This window comes from Leiobunum rupestre, chromosome 5 (genome assembly GCF_980474605.1).
Source record: "Leiobunum rupestre chromosome 5, qqLeiRupe1.1.hap1, whole genome shotgun sequence".
NCBI classification, from domain to species: Eukaryota; Metazoa; Arthropoda; class Arachnida; order Opiliones; family Sclerosomatidae; genus Leiobunum; species Leiobunum rupestre.
The window spans coordinates 39,523,176-39,538,364 of record NC_143388.1 but is presented as its reverse complement, the minus strand read 5'-3'; positions in this window follow the sequence as shown (position 1 = coordinate 39,538,364).

Genomic DNA, 15,189 nt, shown 5'->3' with positions numbered 1-15,189 from the left:
GAGAGAGAGAGAGAGAGAGAGAGAGAGAGAGAGAGAGAGAGAGAGAGAGAGAGAGAGAGAGAGAGAGAGAGAGAGAGAGAGAGAGAGAGAGAGAGAGAGAGAGAGAGAGAGAGAGAGAGAGAGAGAGAGAGAGAGAGAGAGAGAGAGAGAGAGAGAGAGAGAGAGAGAGAGAGAGAGAGAGAGAGAGAGAGAGAGAGAGAGAGAGAGAGAGAGAGAGAGAGAGAGAGAGAGAGAGAGAGAGAGAGAGAGAGAGAGAGAGAGAGAGAGAGAGAGAGAGAGAGAGAGAGAGAGAGAGAGAGAGAGAGAGAGAGAGAGAGAGAGAGAGAGAGAGAGAGAGAGAGAGAGAGAGAGAGAGAGAGAGAGAGAGAGAGAGAGAGAGAGAGAGAGAGAGAGAGAGAGAGAGAGAGAGAGAGAGAGAGAGAGAGAGAGAGAGAGAGAGAGAGAGAGAGAGAGAGAGAGAGAGAGAGAGAGAGAGAGAGAGAGAGAGAGAGAGAGAGAGAGAGAGAGAGAGAGAGAGAGAGAGAGAGAGAGAGAGAGAGAGAGAGAGAGAGAGAGAGAGAGAGAGAGAGAGAGAGAGAGAGAGAGAGAGAGAGAGAGAGAGAGAGAGAGAGAGAGAGAGAGAGAGAGAGAGAGAGAGAGAGAGAGAGAGAGAGAGAGAGAGAGAGAGAGAGAGAGAGAGAGAGAGAGAGAGAGAGAGAGAGAGAGAGTTTTTTTTTGTTTTCAAAAATACTAGCTTTATTGCAGAGAATACAGCTTAATTAGAAATTAAAGTCGGTTTACAAAAAAACGCTAAACATAAATCAAAAAATCAAATTTTAAAGCACTATAAATATAATATAATATTTACAAAGATAGATAGAGATAGATATATTTACAGTTTGTACATTGCTACCAGTTAGGTTCATTAACGACACCCCACTGCTCTCGTAGACGATTTAGGTTCCCGGAAGTGGCAGCTGACTGACTATTGGCCCTATATCTCGCAATTAGTCGATTTATTATTTGGCGATGGAGTCGGTGCACATACTCGTCGAAGGTGTTAGTGGCTAGAGATATCGTTTGAAGTTCCGAGTACAGCTCGGAAAGTACCACTTTGAGTAGTACAAACGCGAAGTTGCAAAGATGGTGGTTGCTGGTAGAATCACTCACTAACGTCCAGACGTCCGTCAGCGAGTGATTGTGGCCCGTGTAGCGTGAGACGCTTCGAACAACCTCCCTGCCAACACCCTCGGCGAGGGGGCATTCGAAATAACAATGTTTCACTGTCCCTTTAGTCGGGCAATAGGGACATGAGTTTGAGTCGAGACTTTCCACAATGTGGGAAAGCCTCGCGGGCGCAGGGAGAGCGAGATGAAGAGCTCTCCATTGAGCACAGAGTTCAGCGCGAGAGCTCAGTGGAGACAGCTTTTTTAGATTCCAGAAAGCGGCGGTATTTAAGGTGGGGTCATTCACTGGTAGAGATGGTGGTCTACCAGGAAAAGTCGTGTTAACTAGGCATTGCGTGATGTCGCGAGTTTGCGGGTTATCCGTTAGCAGGAAACGAGTGGCCCTTGGCCCTATCCGAGACTCGGCCGCGATGGAAATGTGGTCATCATTTCCGAAAGAGAAGTCTGGATTAACGCCAGAGTTATTAAATATCTCGGGAAAAGAGTGGATACAGGCGTTGACCACTCGTTTGTGCTGTTGTATGAATAGCCTAGAGGGGGGGCGGGAGACTAGTATCTCTTGCAGTGAGATCCAGCGACCACGATGGTTTAGTAGATCGCTCAGCCGGCTAATACCCTGAGAAGTTAGCGCGGAAGTTGCTTCGGCGTTGAGGCAAGAGCCATCGACGTTTCTTACAAAGGGAGAAGAAATGAAAGGGATCTTAAGGAACTGTTGCCGAGAGGTGAGTGTTGGTTGGAGTGTTAAGGGCATTCCGAACCAAGAAGATAGCGCTGATGAATAAAATGGAATTTTGGCGTGTTTGCTGGTTTGGTCAGTTAAAATTGCCTCCGGAGAGGAAAAGCGAGGAAAAAAAGTATTAAAGATGGCGTTAGTGCAGATTATATTTGGAGTTTCGCGTTCTGGGGATGACAAATATAGCGCGAGCGACTGTATTCTAAAGGCTCTAATTTTGAGTTCGATGTTGACGAGACTTAGACCGCCCGCTAGAGTGGAGGGATACAGGTAGTGTGCCGGCACCCAGTGAACTCCCGACCAAAGGAAATTTATCAGAGACGCCTGCCATTCACGAACGAATGAGATTGGCGGATTTAAGACTTTTAGTCTGTGCCATAAGGTAGAAGCGGCTAGCTGATTGATTAGTAATATTCGGCCTTTAAGAGAACATAGGTGTCTGTAATGAAACCAGCGTCCCAGCACCCTGGAAAGCCGCGTGGAGAGCTCTGGCCAATTTCGCTGCTCGTAAACGGGGGTATTTCCTAGGTATACACCAAGAAATTTTGCACCGTCGTTATTTGCGGGGTATGGTATGCGGATCGGTGGCGGGTTGGAGCGCCATTCACCACACCAAAGAACGAAAGACTTATCGTGATTTACGATAGCACCAGAAACTAGGGAAAAATCAGCGAGGCAACGGTCGAATACGGCAAATTCCGAGGGATCTCTAAGAAAACCGTTTAGATCATCGGCGAATGTAGCATTGACGATACTAAGGTGGGAGGTATCAAAGGGGCGTTTAATGGTCTTACGCAGTGAGTGTAAAAGAGGTTCAAAGGCTAGGACGTAAAGAAGCCCAGAAAGAGGACACCCTTGCCTAATACCACTCGCGAAAGGGATCTCGCGAGTGATTGTGTTGTTCACGCGTACGCGAAAAATCGGGTCCGTGTAGACAACGCGCAAGAAATTAAGAAAATCGGTCGGAATCCCGAAACGACTGAGTACATCATAAAGATAGACGTGGTCTACGCGATCAAATGCCTTGCAAAAGTCAATATTGACGATTGCCAGGGTTTCGCGTTTAGAGTTTGCGATGGTTATTAGGTCACGCAAAACGGAGAGCGAGTGGTAAATGCATCTCCCAGGAATCGAATAAGTCTGGGAAGGGTGAATAAGCGCGCCAATCACGCAGTTCAAGCGGTTGGCCAACACTCTCGAGTAAAGCTTGTAGTCGGAGTTCGTCAGGGAGATAGGACGCCAATTAGCCAAGTTAATTAAGTCCCCGGTTTTCGGAAGAAGAGACACGATCGAACAACAGAATTTCTTCCAGTACGCGGGGGAGGTCAAAAGGCCGTTAAAAGCGTCAACCAAAACAGGCCCAAGGATGTTCCAGAAAGCTAAATAAAATTCAACGGGTAAACCATCGAGGCCGCAGGCCCTACCGCGAGATAACCCTTTTAGCGCTGCCGTAGTTTCCGAGAGGTGAAAAAGACCAGAAACACGCGCCGCATTCTGGTTATCAAGTTTGGGAAGATCATCGGGCAAGAAATCGGAGATATTAGACTGGTTTATATTGGTGGATTTCGAGTATAGGTCGCTGTAGTAGTCAACTACCACTTCGCGAATGGAATCAGGGTCTGAGACGGTAACTCCTTGTGAGTCGTAAACCGCTGGAATGATGTTGGAGGCCACGGCCTTTTTTTCGAGCTTGTAAAAATCTCTCGACGGAGTGTCGACGCACTTATAAAACGATTCTCGCGCGCGAACGAGAGAGTCCACAGAGCGGTCGAGTAAAAGACTTTTAAGATTTTCGGCGTGCTGGTGGTGCTCGGGAGAACCAGGAGGGTGGGCAGTGACCATAGCTTCGTGATAGCTGATTGTAGCCGTGTCGCGGAAGTGACGACGGTGCCAAAAAATCATCGAGGAAGACTTTAATTCGGGTTTCATGACGTCAAACCACCAAGAGGTCCAAGTCCTCATTGGTGGCTTGGCGTCAATAAGGGTTTTGAGTAACTCGCGAGTTTCGGATAGAAACTGCTGATCATCAAGGCATCGAATGTTCATCCGCCAAAAGGGTGGAGAACGAGGGATCGGAAAAGTGTCGAAAAATTGGCACAGGACCGCGTCATGGTCTGAGAAACCCGATGAGATGTGCTGAACGGCTTTAAGGCGGAAAGAGGACCGAACGTAAAGTCGGTCTAACCGAGCGGATATAAGTTTTCCGTGGTTTCTAGCACGCCAAGTGAAACTCTGGGTGAGGGGGTTTAGCGTTCTGAACGCGTCCTGGAGGTCAAAAAGACCAACAAGAGCGTTCAAATTAGCGCAAACGGCGTTACGATATTCGGAGCAGTTCTTCCGATCAAGAGGGTTTAAACAACAATTAAAATCTCCGAATATTTTAACTGTATCAGACGGGTCGATTTTTTCTAAGATGGTCTTAATGTAAGTAAGAGTGTCAATAGCGGTAGCATCGCAAGAAGAGGAAATGTAGGTATTAAATAAATGTACCGGGTTCTGAGAGTTAAAAATACCCGCATTAAAACGTATATACAAGCAACGATCTTGAAAACAGTCAACAGAGTTGACGTGTTGGCGAAGAGAGGGGTGTATCGCTATTGACACGCCAGCGCTACGTGGCATGAGCGAGGGGGCGTGGTAAAACACATATGGCCATTGCGACCATATATAGGAATTAGAAAAGGCGGTGGAAACAAAAGTTTCTTGCAGACAGACTATATCTGGTTTAAGGCGACCTATAAAATCGCGAGCACGGATAGATGTTACGGCCTGGCTCATGCCGCGAACGTTCAAAGATAAAATTTTAAAAACCATAACAAGTATAAAACAGTTGGGAAATGGAAAAATAGTAAAAAAATAGTTCATTTCTCTTGAGAACTCTCGACGTCGGAAAGGTCAGGGAAAATGCGACGGATGGTTGATGATAGTCGGTAGTATTTGTTACGTTCATTTTTCCTGAGGCTGTCAGACGCGATGGCGATGATGGCTGGATCTGTGTAGGCGATAACGAGCACTTGGCGCGATAAGGAGTGGATGGTCGACGCGTCACTCGCGAATTCGCCACAGATGGTGCGAGCGATCTGTGCGGGTTGACCGAGAGCACGTTTCACGAATTTTTTAGCTTCATCATATGAGAAAACCGGCTTAAAAGAACCTTTAGGGTCGGCCCACGAGTCATTTAGAGGATCGTGACGGTACTTTACACCTGTAAAACGCTTCTTTGGTTGTTTCGCGGGTGGCCCCATAGGGGTTTTCCTTTTAGTGTTCTCGGGTGGCGACCTAGAGCGGCGCGACTTTTTGCGGTTGACGACTTGAACAGTAGGATCGTTGTCAAAGTCCATATTAGCGTCTTCGAAGTCGGCTTCGGACCCCGAGACCGATTGATATTGGTCAGTAGTCTTGGTTCCCGTAAGATCAAGGGGAGAGTCACGCAATTTGGGAGGTAGGTTTGATACCTCTACGATAATCGGGACGGTTTCGATAACGTTCGAAGGCGTTTGTGAAGACTCTACTGCTTTCATGGTAGTTAAATCGGACGAGGAAGTCACCGCGGGGTTAGGCGTAGTCGAAGATTTGGTCGATTGGGTGGTCGGTTTTTGGGCGCGTTTACAGTTACGATTAATGTGGCCGGTCTCACCACAGGCGACGCAGCGAGTCGGATTGTTAACCGGTAAGACAAACATTTCCTGGTTAACAAAAACCGTGAAGAATTCCGGGAGGGAGCGAAAAGCGTCGTCCGATTCAAAAAGAACCGAAACTTCTCGCCTCGCACTCTTAATGTGCTTGAATTCTGGTCGGGTCACGGCCGCGGGAATGCTACGCACTCCTCCCTGGACGACACCATAGCGAGAAAGAATGGACGTAATCATTGTGTCTTCTATAAGAGGACTTACGTTCGATAACAGAACTTTTTTCGGCGCAATGCCAACAGGAAGGCACTCGAGTAGTGTGTTCCGGAAATTGAGTCCATCAGTGATCAGCTGTCTGGCCCAAGAAACATCGGAGAAATAGATGTAAATGAAGCCATTCGCTCGGTAGCTATCGGTGATATTTTTTGAAGGGACGGTGAGTGCGACAGCTACTAAGTAGTCCTCCACGGTGGCGTTTCGATGCGTCGATCGGATCGCTACGCCCCGTTCATTAGGATTAGCAGCCACGCAGTTGCGAGTGAAGGAGTAAGTGTGAGGAAGATTTTGTCCGTAATGCGAAGAACCACTTGTTGACTTTGGGAAAGTAGAGGTATTTGGGCCACAAGCTACGGAAGCCCAGGAAGAGGTAGCCGACGATAGAGTGGTCGACGTAGTAGCCGATAGAGCGGTCGACGTAGCAGACGATTGAGCGGTCGACGTAGCAAGCGATTGAGTGGTCGACGTAGTAGCCGATAGAGCGGTCGACGTAGCAGACGATTGAGCGATCGACGTAGCGAGCGATTGAGCGGTCGACGTAGCGAGCGATTGAGCGGTCGACGTAGCAAGTGGTTGAGCGGTCGACGTAGCGAGCGATTGAGCGGTCGACGTAGCGAGCGATTGAGCGGTCGACGTAGCAAGTGGTTGAGCGGTCGACGTAGTAAGCGATTGAGCGGTCGACGAGGTAGGCGAAAGAGCGGTCGACGAGGTAGGTGACTGAGCGGTCGACGATCCGGGTATTTCAAGGGACGACGTAGCAGGCGATGTATTAAAAACAAAAGTCTGGGAGGGTGTGGTTGAACAGTTGGTAGAAGTAGTTTTTTGAGAGATTTCATGTTGGTAATTAGCAATACTCTGCGCTTTAATAGCGAGGTAAGTGGGGTTCGTCGGGATATAGCTGCTTGAGGCAAAAGTTGTCGTCTTTCCGTTCAGATCCATACCTTGGTAGCCGTAATTGTGAGTAGTAGATGAAGAAACTCCGGGATAACCCGCATTCGGATCAAGAAGCGTAGCGAAGTACGGAGAATGCACCGTAGATGGCGCCGTCAGCGTTTGTGGCAGCGAAGAGACGGGAGGACCGCCGTAACATCGCGGATGCGGTGAAGGCGACGACGGTGCTAAGCCTTGGGACGCGAAAACTCCGGGCAGCGGAGGCCCGCCGTAGCAGCGCGGAGGCGGGTAGGACGCAAAAAATCCGGACGGCGAGAGCGTAGCGTTACCCGGCTGAAAGCCGGCGCGTACGCTATCTCCGCTATCCATAGTGACGCGACGCGAAAAATGGCGCCAAGGCCCGTTCGCGGCGCGATAATTCGAAAACGCAAAAACTTCAAATTAATAATTAAAACGCACGAAGTTAATAAAAAATAAACACAGTACTTTCTACACGCAATGTTTAGACACTCGAAAAACAGGAAAACAGTGGCGGTACTGCTGGAAAAACTAGGAAACTCAACTAATTAAAGTGGAGTAAAAAGTAGCGACATTAACTCAGACTCAGAGAGAGAGAGAGAGAGAGAGAGAGAGAGAGAGAGAGAGAGAGAGAGAGAGAGAGAGAGAGAGAGAGAGAGAGAGAGAGAGAGAGAGAGAGAGAGAGAGAGAGAGAGAGAGAGAGAGAGAGAGAGAGAGAGAGAGAGAGAGAGAGAGAGAGAGAGAGAGAGAGAGAGAGAGAGAGAGAGAGAGAGAGAGAGAGAGAGAGAGAGAGAGAGAGAGAGAGAGAGAGAGAGAGAGAGAGAGAGAGAGAGAGAGAGAGAGAGAGAGAGAGAGAGAGAGAGAGAGAGAGAGAGAGAGAGAGAGAGAGAGAGAGAGAGAGAGAGAGAGAGAGAGAGAGAGAGTTTTTTGTTTCAAAAATGGCCTTTATTGGCGGCGAAGAAAATACATTAAGTTACAGAGTGATTATGCAGATATTAAAATACTAAATAATACTAGTATAAAAACGGAAAAACAATAGCCAAAATTGGGCTTAACAAACTAAAACATCTTTGGTACAGCCCAGAGGGAATTAAAAGACACTAAAGTGTCCGTGTAAATTGCGTATGCCTTTGCCGAGCGGTACCTGGCAACCACCCGAGTTTTACACCGGTTTTGCAACCATCGGGTGAAAAAGGAACAGTTGGCGGCATTAAAATTGATGGTAGAGAGGTTGTAGTAGCGATCTCTAAGAATGCACTTTAACATAACGAACGCAAGGTTGCAAAAACAGTGATTACCAGGGGTGGCTACCAGGTAAAACATTTCGATAGGGTGATGTTCGTGGCCGGTGTGGAAGCGTACCCACTCCAAAATACCGACGACGACCATACATACAATAGGGCACTCAAAATAGACGTGGTTAAAAGTACCAATGGCAGGGCAGAAGGGACAATGAGGAGTAGTGACCTCTGGAACGAAGTGGACGAGACGCGAAGGACTAGCCAGCGAACCATGAAGGGCGCGCCACTGAACGCAGTTCTCGAGTCGCGTTGTGAACGGTGAAATTTTCGAAATGGGCCACGAAGCAGTCGCTTCTTGAGGAGTGAAAGGAGCGACGGCAACGGGCCTTAAAAGCGAAAAAGTTTTTGAGACGAGAGCGTGGTATATTGATCTTGTGGTGACGGTGTTATCCAGAGAAACACGCGAAACTCCCCAGTAGGAGCGGATTTCAATGAAGAACCGGTGAACTGTTGAGGTACCGAAAGAGAAAGTACGGATGATACCAGAAGAGTCGAAGACACCCGGAAACGAATGTGCGGCCGCGGTGTGAATGGCCCGAAGGGCGAGCAACGTAGCGCGAGATGGGCGAGAGTGAGAGAGAGAGAGAGAGAGAGAGAGAGAGAGAGAGAGAGAGAGAGAGAGAGAGAGAGAGAGAGAGAGAGAGAGAGAGAGAGAGAGAGAGAGAGAGAGAGAGAGAGAGAGAGAGAGAGAGAGAGAGAGAGAGAGAGAGAGAGAGAGAGAGAGAGAGAGAGAGAGAGAGAGAGAGAGAGAGAGAGAGAGAGAGAGAGAGAGAGAGAGAGAGAGAGAGAGAGAGAGAGAGAGAGAGAGAGAGAGAGAGAGAGAGAGAGAGAGAGAGAGAGAGAGAGAGAGAGAGAGAGAGAGAGAGAGAGAGAGAGAGAGAGAGAGAGAGAGAGAGAGAGAGAGAGAGAGAGAGAGAGAGAGAGAGAGAGAGAGAGTATAAAAAGGCTTTATTATAGCCAAAACATAGTTAGTTTTACAAAATAGTGATGAATAAATACAACTATGTCCTTACATGAGTGATAACTTTTACAAATTCTTCAAAATGTAAACATCAAATCATTTCTTAGGTTAAAAGCTTCAGAGTTACAACATTTTCATGTGAAATTAATCTATGATAAGACAGATATTTAAAATTTTAGGTTACAATAACAAATTAAAAGTAAACGAATAAATATATGCAAGAGTAACATTTTTTTCGAATAACAACCGAATTACATAAATTTTTAAAGTTCATTCAAATTGACACGCCAAGTAGAATTAAATTCTTTCATTTTATCATTTTTCTGGGCAAAAAGAGTAGGCTAATTTAATTCGGGAGATGAATCTACCACGAAAACGATTAAATATAAACTTTATAAACTCAGGCAGAGGACGGGAAAAGTTGTTGGCGTACCCGTCTCGCAGACCGTTACGATACAGCGTATCTTTAAGTAGAACGTAGGCCAGGTTGCAAGCGCGATGGGAGTGAAAATTAGGAACTAAAAACCAATAATGGTGGGAACTGTGGGTATGGCCTAACAATTTTGAGAGAAGTATTTGAACGTCGATCAGGATGGTCGTGACAATCGGGCAAGAGTAGTACATATGCACGACGTTCCCTACAGATGGGCAGAAGGGACAGTCGCGCGTTGGATAAGTGTCTGGGTCGTAATGGTGCAGTCGTGTTGGAACGGGAAGGGCATCATGAAGTAAACGCCACTGGGTTGCGTTTTCATGACGAGCCGAAAGAGGACTGATAGTGTTTATTCTCCAGAATTTTGGTGGGATTGGAATGGACAGGTCTGAAGGGAAAATTGGATTTGGAAAATTAGTTGTACGAATGAGGTGGGAGTATGCGAGTCGAGAGATACCAATACCAGAAAGAAAGAGGGACGTGCGGCAAGAACCAGGTAAATTTAGAACGATAGTGGGAGAAAGAGATTCCCCAAAAATGAAGTTATCTCGAACTCCGAAATTATCAAAAATGTCGGGGAAAGCGTCGAGTACGCCTTTTTGTAGAGCCTTAAAAGATTTAACAGTTAAGCGGGAGACGGATTCGGGTGATGAAACTAAATTTGGGATCCGACGCCACCATAGAGAGTCAGAGTCAAGAAGATCCATGACAGAGGAAACTCCATCACGGATAAACCGGTTAAAGAGGAAACCTAAAAAGGGGTTCTTATCAGAGTCAGTGATGGCGGGGTTATCAAAGAGAGGGATGTTTGACAAAACATCCACGCTCGAATTTTCAAGAGAAAGTTTAAAATCAAGATTGGAGAAAGTTTCGGATAAAGAGTTATAAAAAGTCGAATTGGTAAGGTGAGGCTTATTAGTGAGAAAATGAGTAGTAAGGGAATGAGATAATCCGTGAATGAAAGCTGAAGCGGTTACATGATTAGGTTGGGAGGGGTCCGTTTCTAGAAGGCTCGCAACATTCGCCAGGCGAAAGCTACGAATTTTTTCGGCAATTGAAACCAGTCCTAGGCCACCAACTTGCTTAGGGAGAAGACAGTATTCGTTTTTCACCCAATGAACCTTGTCCCAAACGAACGCTTCGAGGGCTTTTTGGCACCTATCAACAAAATCAGTCGGAGGGTTCAAAATTTTCAGTTTATGCCATAATACACTGGCAGCCAACTGATTGGCGATGTTGACACGACCATATAACGAGCAATGGGGTTTTATTGGACGCCAACGCGCGAGAACGCGAAGGAAGCTCCCTTCAAGGTCACTCCAATTTTTAGAGACTACATTCTGACTGTTTCCGAGATGGATTCCCAGGAACTTGTGACCGTCAGACGACCAACAAAAACCTAGTGGGCAGTCAACGCGGCCACGCCACGTTCCACACCAAAGGCCAACGGTTTTTAAATTGTTGACGCGCGCTCCGGAAAAGGCGCAAAATGTATCGAGACACGTTCTTAGGATGGGAAATTCCGCGTCCTCGCGGAGAAGAGCGGTTAAATCATCGGCGTACGTGACGTTAGTTAGCCTCCTGTGAGGAACCAGTTCGTTAGGGCGAGCGAGTTTAAGATCAAGAAAGCGAATGAGAGGTTCAATAGCGATCGAGAAAAGAGCGCCAGATAGTGGGCAGCCTTGGCGGATGCCACGGTTAAATTTAACAGATGGGGTAAGCGAGTTATTAATTTTGATGTGAAACGACGAATTGCAGTAAAGCATAGCAAGAGGGCCAGAAAATTCGGAAGGGAAACCGAAAGCGACAAGAGTTTTGAAAAGATAATCATGGAGGATGGAGTCGAATGCTTTCTCGAAGTCTATATTCACGAAAGCGAGGGGTTCATCTTTAGCGTCAGCGAGATCAATGAGATCTCGAAGAACGTTTAAATTATCGAAAATGGTGCGAGAAGGAACCGAATAAGATTGAGAGGGGGAGATAATATCAGTGAGAACTTTATTAAGGCGAAGGGCAAGGATTTTAGCGAAAATTTTGTAGTCGACGTTTGTCAAAGAAAGAGGACGCCAATTACGAATATCGCGAGGGTCTCCTTTCTTTGGCAAAAGACACATCACAGACTTCGAGAAAGCATTGGAGTACGGCGAATGTTTCAAATTACGAAGGAGTTCACGGTAAACTTGGAATAAAGCTTGACCTATTTCGTCCCAAAAGGTTAAATAAAATTCAGCAGGGAGGCCGTCTAGACCAGGGGAACGACCTCGGGACAAAGATTTGAGGGCTTGAGAAATTTCAGCAAACGAGTACGGATATTTGAGGGATTCAACGGAATCCGGAGAAAGTTTAGGTAAATTTTGAAGTAAAGGAGGTAACGCGGAAGAGGGAGCGGGAATAGAATTTGGATTAGAATAGAGTTCGGAATAAAAGTTAATGACAGTTTCGCGAAGACGGGGAGGATCGGAGACTAAATCACCGTTGGGGTCGTAAACGCTATCCATAGGCTTCACGGAGGAAGACACTCGTGAAGTCCAGCGGAAGAATTCTGCCGAGGGCTTGTCAACATTGGCAACGTGAGACATTCGACACTTTAAGAGCGCCTCCTTAGCACGATTATTCAGACAGTCGTTCAATTGAGAACGAAGTGCTTTGGCATCGGGGCTTTCTGGGTCGTTAAAAGCGTGAACTTCTCGTTGCAGGTCCCGTAAACGAGACCGTTCTAAATTAGATTTAAAATTGCAGAATTCGCGGCAAAGCGCGCGGACGTTCGGTTTAAAATCGTCAAACCACCACTGGCACCAAGAGCGATTAGTGGTGTTTGAAGCCTGTTCATTTACTGAATCGCGGATAAAAGTTTTAACATCTTTGACAAAATCAGGGTCTTCAAGGGCTTTAACATCCAACTTCCAATAGGCCGGTTTAGACCGAACTTTCGAAAGCGGATTGGCGATACGTAAGATAACTGGGCAGTGGTCCGAAAAAGGACACACTTCGTGAACACACGCTCTGACAGGGGTGGCACTGTCAACGTAAAAACGGTCCAAGCGTGCCCGAAAGACGCGACCACGCTGAGGGACGGAAGTCCAAGTATAGGAACGAGTATTTGGTTGGAAAATTCTAAAAGCATCTTGCAAATCCTGGCCGTTTACGAGGGAACGGAGGGTCTGCGAGACGTTTACGCGACGGTCAATACAGCCGCGGCGGTCGAGAGCTTCATCGAGGGTGCAATTAAAGTCACCATTTAAAATAACTGATTCACCAACAGGTAAATTTTCAATTAGCAAATTTAAATGATCAAGGACGTTTAACGCAACTTGATCGTCATTAGACGGAATATAAACAGAGGGGGTGAATTCGAAACGAATATAAACCAAATAACTTAGATGAATTTTGACTTCACGAACGAAAGGGAGGAATTGGGGCTTCATACCGATGGAAACACCGGAACCCATTTTAGAAGCAAAAGCGTGTTCGAAAGAATACGACCAGTGTTTCCAAAGGTATGACGCCCCAAAATCCGTTTTAACATTAGTTTCTTGAAAACAAACAATATCAGGGTTAGAATTTTGAATAAATAAACGAGCGCGGGTATTGGTCTCGGGGGTACCAATGCCCCTGACATTTAAAGAATAAATAGAAAGCATTAAAATTAAAATTAAAATTAACCAGTACATAGAAAAATAAATCAAGTTCCGTAAAATACGAAGGAAAAATAAACAAAAATGTAAAATACCCATAAAAATTAAATAGACGATTCCGCTACAATTTCCTTCATGATTTTTCGCTCCCACTGGTAGATGGCCTGTTTAGACAATCTAGAAAGTGGACTCTTTCGGTACGTGGCTTCGTTCTTTCGAATGCTTTCTAGCTGCTTGATAAGAGCAACTGGTGAGTTTGTGAACTGACGAACATGGATAAGGATGGGGATCTTGGATCGATACATCGAGTCAAAAAGGCTGACTAGTGACGAGTCGCTGAGCGGAATGGACGTTGAAGATTTCGGGTCACAGTCAGAATCAAGGAAGTCTGTCAGGTCACTCTCTGAAGTGACGCTGGAGTAGGAAGAAGCAGATTTTTGTGATCTCGCTTTAGGAGAAGTAGGTTCAATAATGGAAAATTTCATTGGCGGGCCAGAGGAAGCCTCTATTGCTGGCGAATGCCTCTTGTTCTTATTGAGGACGGTGAAACCCGGAGGATGTTTACGGGTCGGTGAATTAATTGGAGTCTTGAAGACGTCCAAATCTTCATCATCTACACGAGGCACAATTGGAGTCATGTCCAAGACGGGAAGAACATCTTCATTTTGAGATGCCATGGTGACATCCATTTCAATTTCGGCAGCGTTTTCAACCACTTTCGGTGTGGTAGAACTGTTTTCACCGGCTAGATCTTTTTCAGCGTGAGTTTTTGGACAATGATCACGGGTGTGGCCAGTCTCGTGACAATTGTGACACCGGATGTCAGTGGAAACAAAGAAAGTATACGGGACGTCATCAAGATCAACGAAAAGTCTCTCGGGGAGCATCTCACGAGCCTTAGAGGTCGGAAACTTCATCATAACTTGGCGACGGAAGCTTTGCAAAGCAGGGAGCTCTGGATCTACATACGAAGCTCTGAGTGTCTTGATTGGGCCGACAACGGAGCCAAAGTCCGACATAATATCACGCAAGTCTGAGTTTTCAAAGAGGGGTGGAACATCAGAAACCACCACACGCGTTGGAGGGGTTCCGTAGGCGTGGCATTGAACGATTGTGTTATCAGGCATGGGCAGACCGTTGGTCTTCAGATCCGTAGCCCACGTCGAGTTGTTGAAAAATATTTGAAATGTACCTTGGATTCTAGCAAAAGCGTAGATCTGGTTTGGGTTCGTCGCCGCCTTGACGGCGTCAATCAGCTCTTTGTTTGAATATGGATAAACCGAGGAATCAATCAAAATACCGTTCGAGGCAGTCATCTTCTTGTTGGTCGTGTTCGTATTATTCGTCCTGGAGCGAAAAACGTATCGTTTTGGCTGGGTGCGGTTGGATCGGTTCGTGTTGGGTTGGCGTGTATTTTTAACGGTGACATTGGCAAAAGATTGTCGGTTCGGATATGATGGATTCGGGTTGTTTGGAGATGGAGTAGGGTTAGCGGCATTCGCCGCGATTGAATCGGATGGCGCGCGACCTTTTGAAGGCATAGCGCGAGAATTGAAAGTCTAATTTCGCGCGCGCGCGAAATTAAAAACTTTCAAAAGCTACGAAGCCTAAAAAGCCGAAAATCGACTTTTTGGCGTAAAAACCGAAAACCGAAAAACGGTTGAAAAACCGAAAATATCGGTTCTTTTGGGAAACTTTTTTCACCAAAAGTAAGCAGGAACGTTCTCGAACCGGAAAAATACAAAAATAAAGCCTGTACGGCACTTTGAACAATAAAAATACTCTAAAAATCGGGAGCGTTAATAAGCGCGAACTTTATAAAACGAGCGAGAGAGAGAGAGGGAGAGAGAGGGAGAGAGTGAGAGAGAGAGAGAGAGAGAGAGAGAGAGAGAGAGAGAGAGAGACAGAGAGAGAGAGAGAGAGAGAGAGAGAGAGAGAGAGAGAGAGAGAGAGAGAGAGAGAGAGAGAGAGAGAGAGAGAGAGAGAGAGAGAGAGAGAGAGAGAGAGAGAGAGAGAGAGAGAGAGAGAGAGAGAGAGAGAGAGAGAGAGAGAGAGAGAGAGAGAGAGAGAGAGAGAGAGAGAGAGAGAGAGAGACAGAGAGAGAGAGAGAGAGAGAGAGAGAGAGAGAGAGAGAGAGAGAGAGAGA